Raw genomic sequence first — 14,934 nt, 5'->3', positions numbered from 1 at the left:
GATGCCAGACTCGATCAAAAGCTTGTTCAACATCGAGGAAGACTCCCGTGCAATTTGAAAAATAAAAAATTGTTCATCTTCAATATAAATAAAATAAAAGAAATTAAAGAAATCAAATAGCCACGTGTGCAGTTTGGATTTAGAGGCATTCTGGTTGAATACAATATGTGAAACTATCATGTTTGATGTTTCTACAATAATTGAAGTAGTTTTCGAAATCTATAGACTTTTTTTCACATTCTGATAAAATTACCTAGGGTCATGTAGCCAATTAATCTTGCACAAACCAAATTTGGTTTCAGGATTTGATCTTGGTCAAAGCTCAATCAATCGAATAATTGTTATAGATGAGTATATCATGTTTGACCAAATTTATTACTGCTGAGATCGGAATCAAACTGAGTGTTTACTGTAATTGAAATGCCATCTACTGCTTAACAGGCATCAGTCTCAGTTCTCAGAACAAGGGATCGTGCAGTCACGAATCGATGTATGCAGTTATAGTTCAACGGTACTCCTGTTTATCGAACCGGAATGAAGCCAATGCAACTGGAATATGCACAATTCGCAAGATACAAATAATATTAGAATTACTTGATGGGATATTGTTATTGCATTAGGCATTTTAAGAATATCATTTGTTTCTACTAAGGACCCATTTACATATGCGCCTTGGAATCATTGGTTTTGTAGACGTCATAGCTGTCGTAAATTCAGTGCCTATTAACTCGAGGATTTGTTACTGTTGGTTACACAAACCAGGGCCGTTTGTTGCCACGGACTGCAGCAGTGACGGTTCAGATCCAGCCTGGGTTATCGAATTATGTTCAATGAAATTCATACTTGACCCTCAACCTTAGTTAGAAAAGGGTGGTACCCTATGGATTACCCCTTTCCCTCTCCTCCCGTACGTCACAAATGACCAGGAAGGATCATAAATACAATTAAAAAAAGTTACAATCTTGATTCCTGTCATAGAGCTGCTAGTTAAGTTAAATAAAGGTCTTGTTCCGGGTAGCCTACGGCAACCGAAAAGTTGAATTGGAGGGGCATATAATAGCCTACAGGATATCAACTTTCAGTGTATCGAATTCTCACGAGAATGTGGTAAGAAATCAGTCTTCTTCTTCTCGTTCAACGATCTCTAGAGGCAACAAGTTACCTTCTTCATGCACTGCTACTCATCCAACTCACAACATTTCTGTACCGCGTGTATCTACGACATTGCGTCGGCCCTTCAGAGCCTCCAGTCATTTGAAATCAGCAAACCAAAATATCAGCGCAAGGTCATTCGGTGGTACCGCAACCACATCCGTTTCATCCACGATTTCGACTCACCGATCCATGTCTTCAACGCAAACCAGGTACCCAAGATTCCTATTCCCTCGAAAACTCTCTGCATCATAGGAGATCAGCATCCACCTTTCAGTAGAAAAGATGGCGCTCTTTTCGATAAAAATGGAAGAGTAATTAATAAGGAAAAGACAAGATCTTTTCGGCGTATGTATTCCGAGGTACTACCCGAGGGACTTCTTTCATCCATATCTACAATTGAAGTAAACAGCCACATCCATCGGAATTCCACTAATGACAGAATACTGAGACACTACAGTCTGACAACCCTTCGCAATCTCTCTTTCCGCTATTACTTCGACACAGTAGTGCTAAGATCCAAGATAAATCTACTACCAGTCGCTTCGGTGCAGCCAAGGTTTGAAGACCAAGTCGACTTCGAGAAGCACCACTCCATGACCCAAGAAGGTCAAAATTATCTTGTATTATCTGTATATAGTTAGCGTCAACGTGATTCTTTTGTTCTTTCCAGTTTATTGTTCTTCCGGTTCATTGTTTTCTTATTCATGATATAGTTAGGGTAATATGATTGTTTTATTCTTTCACGGTAGGATTCATTGTGTTATTTTAGTCACCCATTCACACACAATGAATGTGTTTTGGTTCCCTTAATAAGGCGTTACCTAGTTTTCATTCCCTTTTTCCGAGTGGGAATTGCTAAATTGTATTTGTGGGCGGACGTATTCTCAACATAGTTCCTGGAAGTTACACATATTTTGTTTATTTATTTTTTCTCTTTATCTCACACAAAATTAATTTCCATTATTTCTTACTCATATATCCTTTTTATCATTAAATTAGCCATCTCAAGTAATTTTGTTTAGAATATAAAGTTACCTTTTCATTTTAGTTTACACTCAAAAACTGTGCATAGGCATAACCTCATTTTGTATTGTTCTTCTCTCTCTCTAAATTTCAGCCTACCTGCTACAGCCTGCAACACATCTCAACAAGTAAATCACCCGGAGCGATTTAGGTGGGCGGTATGTTCCGGTTAACCTACGGCAACCGAAAGGTTGAATTGGAGGGGCCACCATAATAAATTATGGCATATAATAGCCAACAGGATATACTAGCGCTCATGTGGCCAAAAGTCAAAACTAACCTCCTTCAGCGCTCTCGGTGGCAAGAGAAGCAATCCAGACTAATGAGAATGAGCCATCTTGTCTTCTACCAGAAGCAGTCCATCTTTTCTTTTTCTTCACTCATCAATAATATCTACCATCAGTGAGTAGATTTACTGGAGTAGTTCCCAGCAGCAGAGGGGAGAGAGGCATAGAGATACAGAGGGAAGAAGGAAACATGAAGTAAGTCCACCTGGCAATAATTAACATCCACCACCACACGATAATCATCATCAACCACCTCATTATCTACAATTCCATAGCCCAGCCTTTCAAAATTTACTAACCATCTAATCATAAATGTTTTCTTTCGGTCACCCCTATACCACTTGTAACTTAAACAATAGAATTTTATTTTTCATTCAATCATGTTTCAATTTTCAATTATACAGTCCACTCAAACCCAACCAGCCAAACAAAAGTGAAGTATGTCTGGCATTAAGGTGAAGGCATGCTTCATACAGGGCCCTTTCTAAAAATGCCTTAGCTACGAAAGTAAACTACTGATGACCTAATAGACTGCAGTCTGACATATTATGGTACACTAGTATTAAAGAAACTGTCTTTAATCGCATCAATTAGCACTCAAAGAATAGAATGTACGATAAAACTTAGGCTCGACCAGAGCAATCATCATCATTGACAATAAATCAAGAGAGCACATCGAAGTAATAAGCAATCACAAATCAAGATAAAGTGCAATGTGAAATAAAGACAAGTTCGTTACATTTTAGAACCAAAATTTTGGTTTGGTCAAAATCAATTACTTTCTTTTTGTATTACGTTTAATTTTATTTTGTGTATTTAGAGTTACTTTGGGTAAAGCTTTTTTAAATATGTAATTTAATATCAGTTCTCTACCTTTATTAAATTATTTAAATGGTAACCATTCCAATGCAATTCCTTAATCACTTTTAACCTAAACTTAATATTTAGGTCCCCGTAAGTTGCTCTGATCATCACACATAGATCTTATTTAGATTATTCAAATTTTTTTTTAGTTTTCTATTCTTTTTTATTTTCTTTCGTCGGCCCAAGACTCCCGTTGGAGTCTTATACTGCTCCACCGATTCTTTAAGATGTTCTTATTTTAGGTCAAATGTTGATTATTAAAAGATTGGAGGATTAGATAGTTTTATATATGTTGTGTAACAAGGTTATCTTTTCGGTCGAGAAACAATCGATAACCGATCGTTCAAGAACGATGTGAGTCAATTTAGAAAAAGGTTAGGAGTGGAGTAATTTGTTATTGGGTCATCCTCTACAATGCCACATTTTCTACCATTGAAAAAAAAGTTTTCATTGATCTTTTTGTTTGTTTTTTTACTGCGGTTTTTAGTTAGTTAGTTATTATTGTTAGTTATTTTTTATTAAAAGGCGGTCAAAAAAATTACTAGTTTATACGGTACATCAATTAAAAAAAATTGTGATTCCAGGGTTGTGAGAAAATAACAATATCTTAATATACTAAAAGCCTTAATATCTCAAAAATCACCAAACAGTATGATAAAAAGTCATAACTTTTTAAAACTCGAAATGGCTTCATAACTAGAACCGTAAATTTATTTATTCGTAATTAGTCTAGCAACAACTGATTTTAAAATGTAGATCGTCGGCCTATTGCGTTAGTTTGTCTAATCCGATATAGATTTTTTTTCTAATCTTAAAGAAAGATATAAGAATTTTTAGGCGATACAGTAAGATCAGTTATTTTTTCTCTTGTATACAAATTTGTTAGAGTCCGGAATTTTTTTTTAAAAAATTTTTTTTATGATCGATGATTGACCGTGTGTGATAATATAAGGAAGATGGTACAGGTGCGGTCAAACAAAAATTCTCAAATAGTAATAAAAAAATTAAAAATTCTTTTTCTTGTTCTCTTTTTTTTAAAGCTACTCGCTAGAAAAAAAATCTGTATATCTTCACATACAAAAATTGTATTATTATACTCTAATTATATATTTACTACTAATAATTCATTATGAAATATAAATTATACTAAAATAAGAGTAAATAAAATTAAGACAACTAAACTTACTCGCTGAAGATGTTAATAAATGAAGAATTTCTTCTTTAATTTAGCATAGACTAGTTTGAACATGAGCGTCAACTGGGCTTATTGTCAATCAAAAAAGATAAACTTATTGTTGACACAGTTTCTAAAGCGGTTAAAACAGAGCAGGCTGAGGCAAACTCATCAGTGAGGTATTGAAAAACTTTTACCTTGAAGACTTGGTAATTGCTTTCGCTTCTTCATTCGACAGCCGGCTGATTGAATATTTCATTGATTCTCCATTCTTTTTCCAACAACGTGTGCCTTTAGTCCATCAAAATAAACTCATTACGAAGCATTCATAGGCTTTTACTCTCTTTGAATAGCGATTGGACTAGTGTAATTACTGATGACAAGAAATTTAATGGAGAAAATAAACGATGAAACGGAAATTATACAAATAATTTTCTCTTGCCTAGTAATCTTAAGCAGAAGGAGTTTATTTTAAAAAAAGTGTACATGCTCCATGCGAAACCGGATAATGTATGTGTATAATGTGGTGTTAACAATAGAATGAATGCGTTATAGTACTATATTAAAAATGTTAAAACAAAAGATAACAGAAAAACATGTGGTTAGAGAAGGCAACTAATTATTTAATACAATAGATAACAAAAATTAAAAGTATATAGATAATAAAAATAAATAAATACAAATACAGTGCAGATGTGGGAATTAACTATTGACCTGGAACGAAACATAATTAAATTAATTGTTATTATATAAGAGGTACAATTGGAGTACAAATGATGATCACATTTGGGCTAAATCTATAATAGAGATGAAATGCACCAGCCCTTTTTTGTATTTTCCAAGATTTCAGATTGCTTAAGTGGCCATGCATCTCCGTGCGTTATGCGGTTTGCTAGTTTTTATTAAATTGAACCTTTGTTGTTCGTACAGGCTCCAGTCGAAAAGTATGTGATTGAAAGTTTGTCGCAGCTATAGAAATCAGTGTTTGCTATCTGAAATCTCTTAAAGTAGTGTTTGGATGGTCCATGTTCAGTCAGTAGAGTCAGTTTGTAATATGTACTTTTTGTTATAATTTTGAGAAGTTATGTTAGGTATGTATTTATGAAGGAGTCGTCCTTTATAAGTAGAAAGTTACCAGCATCTGTCCCAGTCCTGAATGTCAGTTCTTATGAATTTTTTTATGTAGGATAAGGGAACTGAACTGTAGTCGAAGGGAAGCTAAGTATTGGTAGCGGCCGATTTGGCCAAACTGTCGGCTCTTTCATTACCATACATTTATTTATCTATATATAATATTATAGTGTGATATCCGGGCCAAGAAATAAAAACAGGGATTCAAAAAAATTTATTTTTTTATTGCCGCTACAGAAAAATCACAATAACAAAATACTCATAACCTTTGTAAACATCGTTCTTGAGGGGACCAAATTGGTGGGTCATCGATTGTTTCTTGACTTGATTTTGAGTTTTCTTGCAGAGTGCAAAAGTTTCAGTAGCTTAGAACATCTTGAAAAATAATTGTATTCTCATACTTCATTATTATATTAAAAGGTAACTTTGAATTGTAATTAATTGTATTCATCATTTTTGTGTTTTATTGGAATAAATTAGGTAGTTTGAGATATACACAGGAACAAGACAAAGACAAAAACCCAGGTCATTCAAATCAATTTAAGTATAGTACTAACTAATAGTTCTGTTAACGCCATGTTTAATAATTAAGTTGTAAATATTTTGTAAATAGTATTTACTCTGTATTAGTATTCAAATTAATTACATTTATTTTTATTTGTATTATTTTCGTTACAATTTTTGTCCAGATGAAAAGAAACACAAGCATTTTATATTTGTACTATAATAATTAAATAAAAATTGTTAAATGTCGTTAACATTACTAACGTTAACAGTTAAAACGATATTATATTTAACATGGTTGAGTTCCTCAAGGTAGTCTCCTCGGTCCCATTCTCTACACAATCTATACAGCTGACATCCCAACGAATCCTAACACTATCCTCACCACGTATGCTAATGATACATGTGTACTCGCTGTTAAAAATAACTTTTTGATTGCATCCCAAACTATCCAATCCCATATCACAGCCCTCGAAGAATGGTGTCGTAATTGGAGGATTAAAATAAATCCCATCAAATCACCTTTACCCTTCGTCGTAAACCTACCGACTGCCCTAAAGTCTCCTTTAATAATGTTGATCCTGTCGAACAAATCCGCAAGATTGGACTACATCTGGACAAATGACTAACCTGGAATCCTCACACAAGACTGAAAAGACAGGAAATTGCACGCCGATTTCGACTAATACAGCAGTTACTTGACAAACGGTCTAAACTTTCAATTCATTACTAAAGATTGATTTACATGACAATTATAAGGTCTATCTGGACACACGGAGGTGAGCTTTTTCACAAATAAAATCATACATAAAGACCTTAATGTTCCATATGTAACCGATCAAGCCCGAACCAAATATCATTCCTTCCATTAAAGACTTTCTAACCACCCAAACCCACTAGTTTCTAACCCTGCTTCCTCTTCTATTCCAGACAATCCTCCGAGGCGCCTAAAAAGACGGTGGCCACGAGACCTGCTAATGTAAAATGTCATTAGAGCGCTACCAATTTTCTCTACACGTCTGTAACACTCCAATTTAACTAAGATCAAATTTACTAAATGTATTATAATGTACAGTTGTAAATAACAATAAATAAATTTTAAAAAACAGTGTTGAGAGCCTGTTAATGGAGAATGACGTTACGCAATATACCAGCAGAGCTTTTCACCATTTTGTCAGCTGTAATTTTAATAGGTCACTACTCGCAGTTCATGTTTGGTTTGTGTTTTTTTTTTAAAGGCTGTTTTTAAACTCTAGTACAGTAATAGGGAAAAACATAGGAGAGGAAAATGGAACAAGTGAGGAGGAGGAAAGATGCTGTGACGAAGCTGTTGGAGATTTTATTAACACGTAAAAATTACAAGGTTACAAAAAAAGGTCCAGAAAATCTTTTGCATTTAACATGTAGAATGGAATTTAAATTAGGTTTTCCACAATCCTATACTTATAACATTCAGTATGTTAATATTTTTTTTTTCATTTAATGCAATATCATGAATAAACCTAATAAATAAACCAATAGAACAACGTACAGTGTTGAAGGTCTGTTAAAAAAAAATTAGAAAAGTTCTATTAGAAATTACACAAAATGTGACCTTTAAACAACCATTTTAGTATATTAATGAAAACAAAAGGTGGACATACCGTCCCAAACCTCGAAAGGATTATTCAATTTAATGATTTTTATCGGTTACTTCTAATTGATAATTCTCTTTAAATAGTTAATATCTGTTTTATGTATATATATGTAACATTATATAAAAGATTGAAATAAAGCAATAAATAAGTACGTATTATTTACATACATAATGTGAACCGCAATAACATATAAAGAATCAGTATCAGTAGAATTTGTAAGGAAGAACTGCTTCTTGAACAACGTTTATAAAAGGAAGTGATTTGAGTTCACTTCAACCGCAAGGCTTTTCCACAACCAAGGGTACCCACATTAAGTGGCTAGGTGGATCAAAGGATGGCTCCTGGCTATATTATCTGAATAAATAATCAAAAAGTTTTAATATGAAGAATTGACAAAATAGAGTAATTGTGGATTGAAATTAATGACCTGGGCAGAATAGCCTGCATAAAGGTTTTAAGATTGTCCTTGAGGATGGCCGCTTCGGCCGAAACGTCGGACTTATAATTGGACAAACTTTATTTTATTTGAACAACTGAAATTATTTTAATGTAAATTTTTTCGCAAACTTTATTTGTAAGTCAAGAACGTTTTCAGTTAGAATGGTTGTCTAACTTAACAATAACAAGGTAAATTTATCCATGACACTGACATGGAATCAATAAAAAACATTGCCTGATCCTGATAGTGTGTCATTTCCATTTAAAGGGGGGACATTTTGGAGTCGGGGATCTTGTAAAGGGAATATAGCCTGACTGAAAAAGAGACCGGGCGGCTGTTGAAGAAGAAACAAGGTAGAGAGGCTTTACGAGGTAATAGATTCAGTCGTCTGCTAGCTCCTGCTTTAAGAGCCCCCCTAACGGCAGCAAACATGCTCCCTCTCCTCCACAAACACCAATATTTATGACCTAATTCATTACCAAACCTTACCTCTCCTATAGCCTATATTCTATTAAACACGCCCTTACAATCTTCAAGTTTTATACAGCACAAAATCTTCTTCTCCCAACAAGTCGTTTAATCAGGACCTTATATTTATTTATTATTGTATTAACCTCTGCATGGAACATCTCCTACATATCAGTTAAAAGGAACATCGGCCTCTCAGCCCGGGATAGCAATTTTTTCTATTTAAAAGCTTTAAAATAGAGTTCTACTACTGGGTAGTTTCTCTACATCCTGTATCATATCATTATGTCATTATGATCAAATTTACTGGTTGTATTTTTTATACAGTTGTAAATATCAGTAAATAAATAAATAAATAAAAAAAAGCTTTAAAATAAATTTTAATGAAAAGGTTTCACTAAAGGAAGATTTTATGCGTCATATATTTTAATAAAGCAATTCTTTGACAAAAATATTATTGTTTTATATAATACAGATGAAAACTATAACTTATATCATAAAATAATAAAGTGAAATTGAGGAACATTTAAAAGATTACCTATTATTATAGAAAAAAAATTATAATCGATAGACATACGAAACATTTTACTAATTACAATTTGGAAACACATTAATTACATATTTTCTTGGAGCATTCTAGACAATTAGGGATATTACACTGAACACATTTGTAATTTGTTTTCCTCTCCTTTTGGTATGGACGATGGGTTCGGCCTGGTTTCTGTGACGTTCCTGGATCTATCTCCTGGACCACTCCAGGATCAATGGATATTAAACAATTTTTTACATTTCTTTCGAGAGTATCAGGTAAATTCACTATTTTCAAACGTCGACAAAGATTTTTTTGTTGGTGACTAAGTTCCGATATTACCAGTGGCCATCTTCTGATTTTACGATTACCTGTTGGTGAAATTGTTGGTTCGTTCCTTTCTTCATCACACGAGAGTTCGCTGTGAGAGAAACGTTCTGAACTTTCTTCTTTATCTTCACTTCACTTCACTGCATGGACATAGGAATCTTCAGAGCCCAGTTCAACATCCGATTCTTCTTCAGAATCAGCAGCTAATGCCATATCTATAATTTTCTGGTACGAGAAGAAACGTTCTTCGGTGCACCACTCATAACTAACCCTTGCAGAGGGTTAACCTCAAACCTATTTCAGTTACTTTGCAGTTCATAGAAGTTTTAAACTATAAGGTTGGTGCATATGAAATGTCGATTTTTTTTAACATGCAAATATTTCCCTTCCTGTTTTCGATATACTTTTGTTTTTATCATAACCTGGTTTATAGTACAATCCATCGCCAGAGTCACATTTCAACAAAGGTGATTTTCTCATAATTGTTCCCTTTTTATTATTTGTTTTAAACATTGTACCGATAAGAATTCCACCGATATTTGTGTAATTTTTTGTATGAGTATAAATCTGGTAATTATGCTGCAAAAGCTGCACGCAGTATGAAACCGGCGTTTGGGGAGAATACTGTTAAAGATCGAAAAGTGTAGCGTTGGTTTGAAAAATTTCGGTCTGGTGATTTATCACTAAAACGAACCGCGATGAAGACCCAAAACGATGGTGGCGGCCGCATACACCGCACAGAACAATTGCGAAATTAAACGAATAGAAATATGAAGTTTTGCAGCAGGCAGCCTATTCACCGGATCTCTCGCCAACATACTTTCATTTTTTCAAAAATTTGGATCTGTTTTTACGAGCTAAACTGTTATAAAAATAAAGTAAACAGTATAAAATTAATTCTAAAGATCAGAATTTTTTTAAGACAGGCATCTATGCTTTAAAGTCCCTTTAAAGAAAAGTGTATTGAAGCGAATGGAACATATTTTGATTAAATAAATATCTTCTGAAAAAAAATATGCAGTTTTATATATTCACTTAAACATCCGACATGTCATATGCACCAACCTAATAATGTATAATAAGTATTTATTTGGCATAAATAAATTATAAATGGCATGGGACAGACATGTGGGGAATCTATTATATGATGAGGAACATTTCTAGAGGAGAAAATGTCGAGGGTGTATTCTTTTCAGACGCGAAGGAGGTATTATCAGGTAATGAATGAAAAGCCAGGTTAGAAACAAGTGGGTTTAGGTGATCAGAAACTTTTTGATGGAAGGATTGGTATCTGGTTCTGGCCAAATCGGCAACAAATGGAACATTGAGGTCCTGATGGATGATTTCATTGGTGGGAAAGTAAGGAACATAAAGAATTTTCGATTGTAAGGATTGGGTATTCTTGTATCAGGATTCAAGGTTAGTCGATTGTCCAGATTTTATCCTATGTACTGCAACCATTCGACAGGAATAAGTGAGATATTATTAAAGGATATCCAGTATCTTAAAGGATATTCTAGAAAAAGAATTATATATATTGTTCAAAGTCAGAGCAGTATATAAAAAATAAATGCTAATAGTAATTCATGAGGATTTTGTTGAGTTCAACTTTATTTTGTTTTTCACTGTTATCTCATAAGATGTTTCTTGTACATCAACAATAGCCTTCACTTTAACCATTTCCAGCTAAAACATCTTGAGGACCGGTGCTTATAAGAACAGGATCAAAGGCACTTCACAACTTGCCCGATTTGTTTGATGAGGGAATGAGTGAGACCTACCTATCATATATTATAATGAGCTCATCTTTAATGAACCATTATTTCATTTTTTTCTAATGAATAATATTTTGTCACTATCTCAATTAAATTTAATTCCTTTTTTTCTTGTAAAATTAATAAAAATTGTAATATAGATTTGATATAAATTTTTAATTTTAAACTGCATGACTGCCACAAATTTTTAGTGTCTCTTGTCTTTTATTCTGGTATCTCATTTTTCTAAGCTTTGAAAAATGTCTAAAACTTATATCGAACCGTCAGCAAATACTAAGCCACACTAAGTATAATTTTACTGGGTGTTACAATTCTATTCGGAAACACTACCACCTTATTTCGTAATTATATATTTATGGAAGCTGTCATAAAAATGAGCAATCAACTTAGATTAAAAAAAAAACTTTGAATTTATGAATTAACATATGAATTTATTTTCGATTGTGGAGAATTTTGATCTCATGTTAAACCAGGTTTAATATGTACAATAATAATAGGTTTTAACAAGTAAACAGAAAATTCTATTTAGTATTAGTAAAGAAGTTAATTAAGATTAGGAGGAGTGCTGGTTCAATTATAAACCATGATGTTTAAATATATTTTTACATCTTCAAATACATCATTGCATAGTCGTTTCGAAGTTAGATTTATATAAAGATCCGATACTTAGAACTACATCTGGACAAACGTCTGACTTGGAACCCTCAAAAGAAACTGAAAAGGCGGGAATTGCACATCAATTCCGATTACTACACCACTTACTAGACAAGCGGTCTAAGCCTCCAACTAATTACAAAAGACTTATTTATATAATAAGCGTATAATAAGGCTGTATGTCCAAATAAGCCTATAATAAGGCTTATCTGGACATACGGAGTTGAGCTTTGGGTCTCCACTAAACCATCGAATTCCTCTCGTACTCAGTCCTAACAGTTCAAAATCTTCCGTAAAATCCTTAATGCTCCTTACTTTGTCACAAATCAAACCATCCATCGGGACCTTAATGTTCAAAACGTAACCGACCTATTCCGAACCAGATTTTAATAGGGTTTAAGTTAATTTTAATAATAAACTACCTAACTAACCAAACCCACTAGTTTCTAACCTTGCTTCCTCTTCGATTGCTAATAATCCTCTGAGGCGCCTGAAAAGGAAAAGGCTTTATGATTTAGAAACGTTATTAAAGTGCGATTGATACTTTTACATTACCTTACATACCTGTATCATACTATTATAATCTAATATCAAATTGACTAGCTGCATTTTTATGTAAATAAATAAATAATTAAGATATTAGTGATAAAGGGTCTGAGTAAGATAAGGAACGGTGAAGGTATAATTAAAATATATTTTTATCTTCAAATACATTACTGCGCTATTGTTTTCAAATTAATTTTTTTTAAAGGTAGCCTGTTTTTTTTTCTATGGATAGCGTGAAGTTAGGAAGCCAATCATGGCAATCGTCAATTGGTATTTATTTTTTTTGGAGCCAAGATAATTTATACGATTCTTTCTGACCAAATTGCAATAGTTTTCTGTGTAATAGTGCAGGCGAGGAGCTCGTTATTGGTATCAGGGGAAGAACTAGTTAACAACCGGCGGCCGAGTGATACTTGGCGTGCGCAGGTGGAACGCTAGATAAGGTTTCCCGCCGAAAATGAGGGGTGCACCACGTGGCACGCTCCTAAATCCCGCCTCAGCTGATTTAGAGGCAGATCTAGCAGGCATCGACCGCCATGGCCAATAAACCCAAACAGTAAATTAGCCTTCAACCCTTCCACTCCTATAAGTTAGTCAATTCATCAACATCTACTCTCTCTAAGCCTTTTGTGTCATCTTCCCTAATTCTACTTGTAAACTATAGTTGAGGATTTATTCAAAATAGATGAGTGATTTGTTATCCGTATACCACAAAACTATTAATCTGTAAATTGTAACCATGATTCGTATTTTTCTACATTAACAAATCCAATGCCAGGGAATGGGCCAAATCTCCAGGACCCCAAATAGAAAATGTGAACAAAGCATTTTTCATTCTATTATGTATATCGTGACCTTTTTACCATACTGAGTGTAGCCTTTAATTTATTTTTAATAATTTATTTATTGCTATTTATAACTGTATAAATATATACATCGAATAAATATGCTTTAAGTGATATAATTATATGATATAAACGTGTAGAGAATCTACCTATTAATAGAACTCCAAAAACATTTCGAGAGGAGAAAATCTAGAGGCTATCTTCTTTTCAAACGCCTAGGAGTATTATTAGGTAATGAAGGAGTTGGTTTGGATGGTGAGGAAGTTTATCATGGAAGGATTGATATCTGGTTCTGGCCAACTCGGCAACATATGGGACATTGAGGTCCTGATGGATGATTTGATTTGTGACAAAGTATCTAGTCCTGTGCCACTTCACTCTTACTCTGGGTTTTCCTTTAATAAGATGCGAATGTGCTGTGGCAAGTTAGTATGTTTGGTATTATTAATTTTACTGATAGTCGTGTTGTCGTATATGCAAAATCTTATAGATTCTGTAAAGTTTCCTATGGCTTCGTCGATTCGATTCCTGACAAAACTTTTTATTTCATGTCGGTCTCTGGTAATGAATACTCGATCCTTCCACTATGGTTCGAAGAGGTTGGTTACTTCTAGTATAACCTCTTTCCCCCTCAATTGTATAACAGATCAAGAATGAGGTAAATGAAAAAAAACTATAGAAAAATTATTAAAAAATGTATAATTTAATTTATTAAAATAAAATAAATTTGTTCCTATTTAAGTTCCGAACACTCCTTATTAATAATTTTAATATCTAACGTTTAGGCCAATCTCAAGGACAATGTTAACTATAAATTCAAACCTTAAAAGATTCAATAAATTCACCACTCAAGGTTCATTGAGTGTTAAGAGTGTAAGATAATTTGTAATTAAAAGTTTTATAATTAAATGATAAAGTTAAAGATAAAGGTTAATTTGACTAAAAAATTAACAGTTGAATTTGAGGTGTAAAATTATTGTTAAGGTTGACCGAAACGTTGAGGTGTGTTTGAGATTTAAATGGATACAATTTATTGTATTTAAACAATAAAACCAATTTTGAAGAAGAATAAGATTATATATAATATAATTATACTTATCAATAACGCAACATTGTGACTTGGCTTCTCACTCACTGCATATTTGTTAAAAATTATTTTGAATATCTATACATACATTTATGCATAATAAATTATTTTTTTTTTTAGAAATCCCAAAATTTTATTTATTGAATACATTACAATCTGCCACAAATTTGAGCAATGGGTAATAGTGATAATTGGACACTTTCATACAAAATAATATTAAATAAAATAAATTAAGTAAATAAATATTTTTTTAAAAAATAGAATCTCTATATGTATATAGGAAGAATTTTTTTTTTTTTTTTTAAATTATTTATTTATTGTAATTTACAACTGTACAAAATAAAACAATAAGTAAATATGTAGCATGTTTCATATACACTTGAAAATCTTGGGAAGGAACCACCCATTGGTGGTACTTCAAACATTAATTTAAACTAAAAGGTCTCGTGGCCATCTTCTTTTCAGACGCCTCGGAGGATTATCAGG

At 33.1% G+C, this 14,934-nt stretch overlaps 1 protein-coding gene across 1 annotated transcript in view; it reads left to right on the top strand.

The window, feature by feature from the left end:
• The window catches only part of LOC106683789 (chaoptin), a 421,009-nt gene that overhangs the window by 59,812 nt on the left and 346,263 nt on the right, over positions 1–14,934 (top strand). The window lies entirely within an intron of this gene.

The sequence above is a fragment of the Halyomorpha halys genome, unplaced genomic scaffold (genome assembly GCF_000696795.3).
Source record: "Halyomorpha halys isolate HHAL.00 unplaced genomic scaffold, Hhal_1.1 Scaffold518.1, whole genome shotgun sequence".
Classification (NCBI taxonomy): Eukaryota; Metazoa; Arthropoda; class Insecta; order Hemiptera; family Pentatomidae; genus Halyomorpha; species Halyomorpha halys.
The sequence above is the reverse complement of the archived record's forward strand: the minus strand, read 5'-3'. Positions and strand labels throughout refer to the sequence as shown.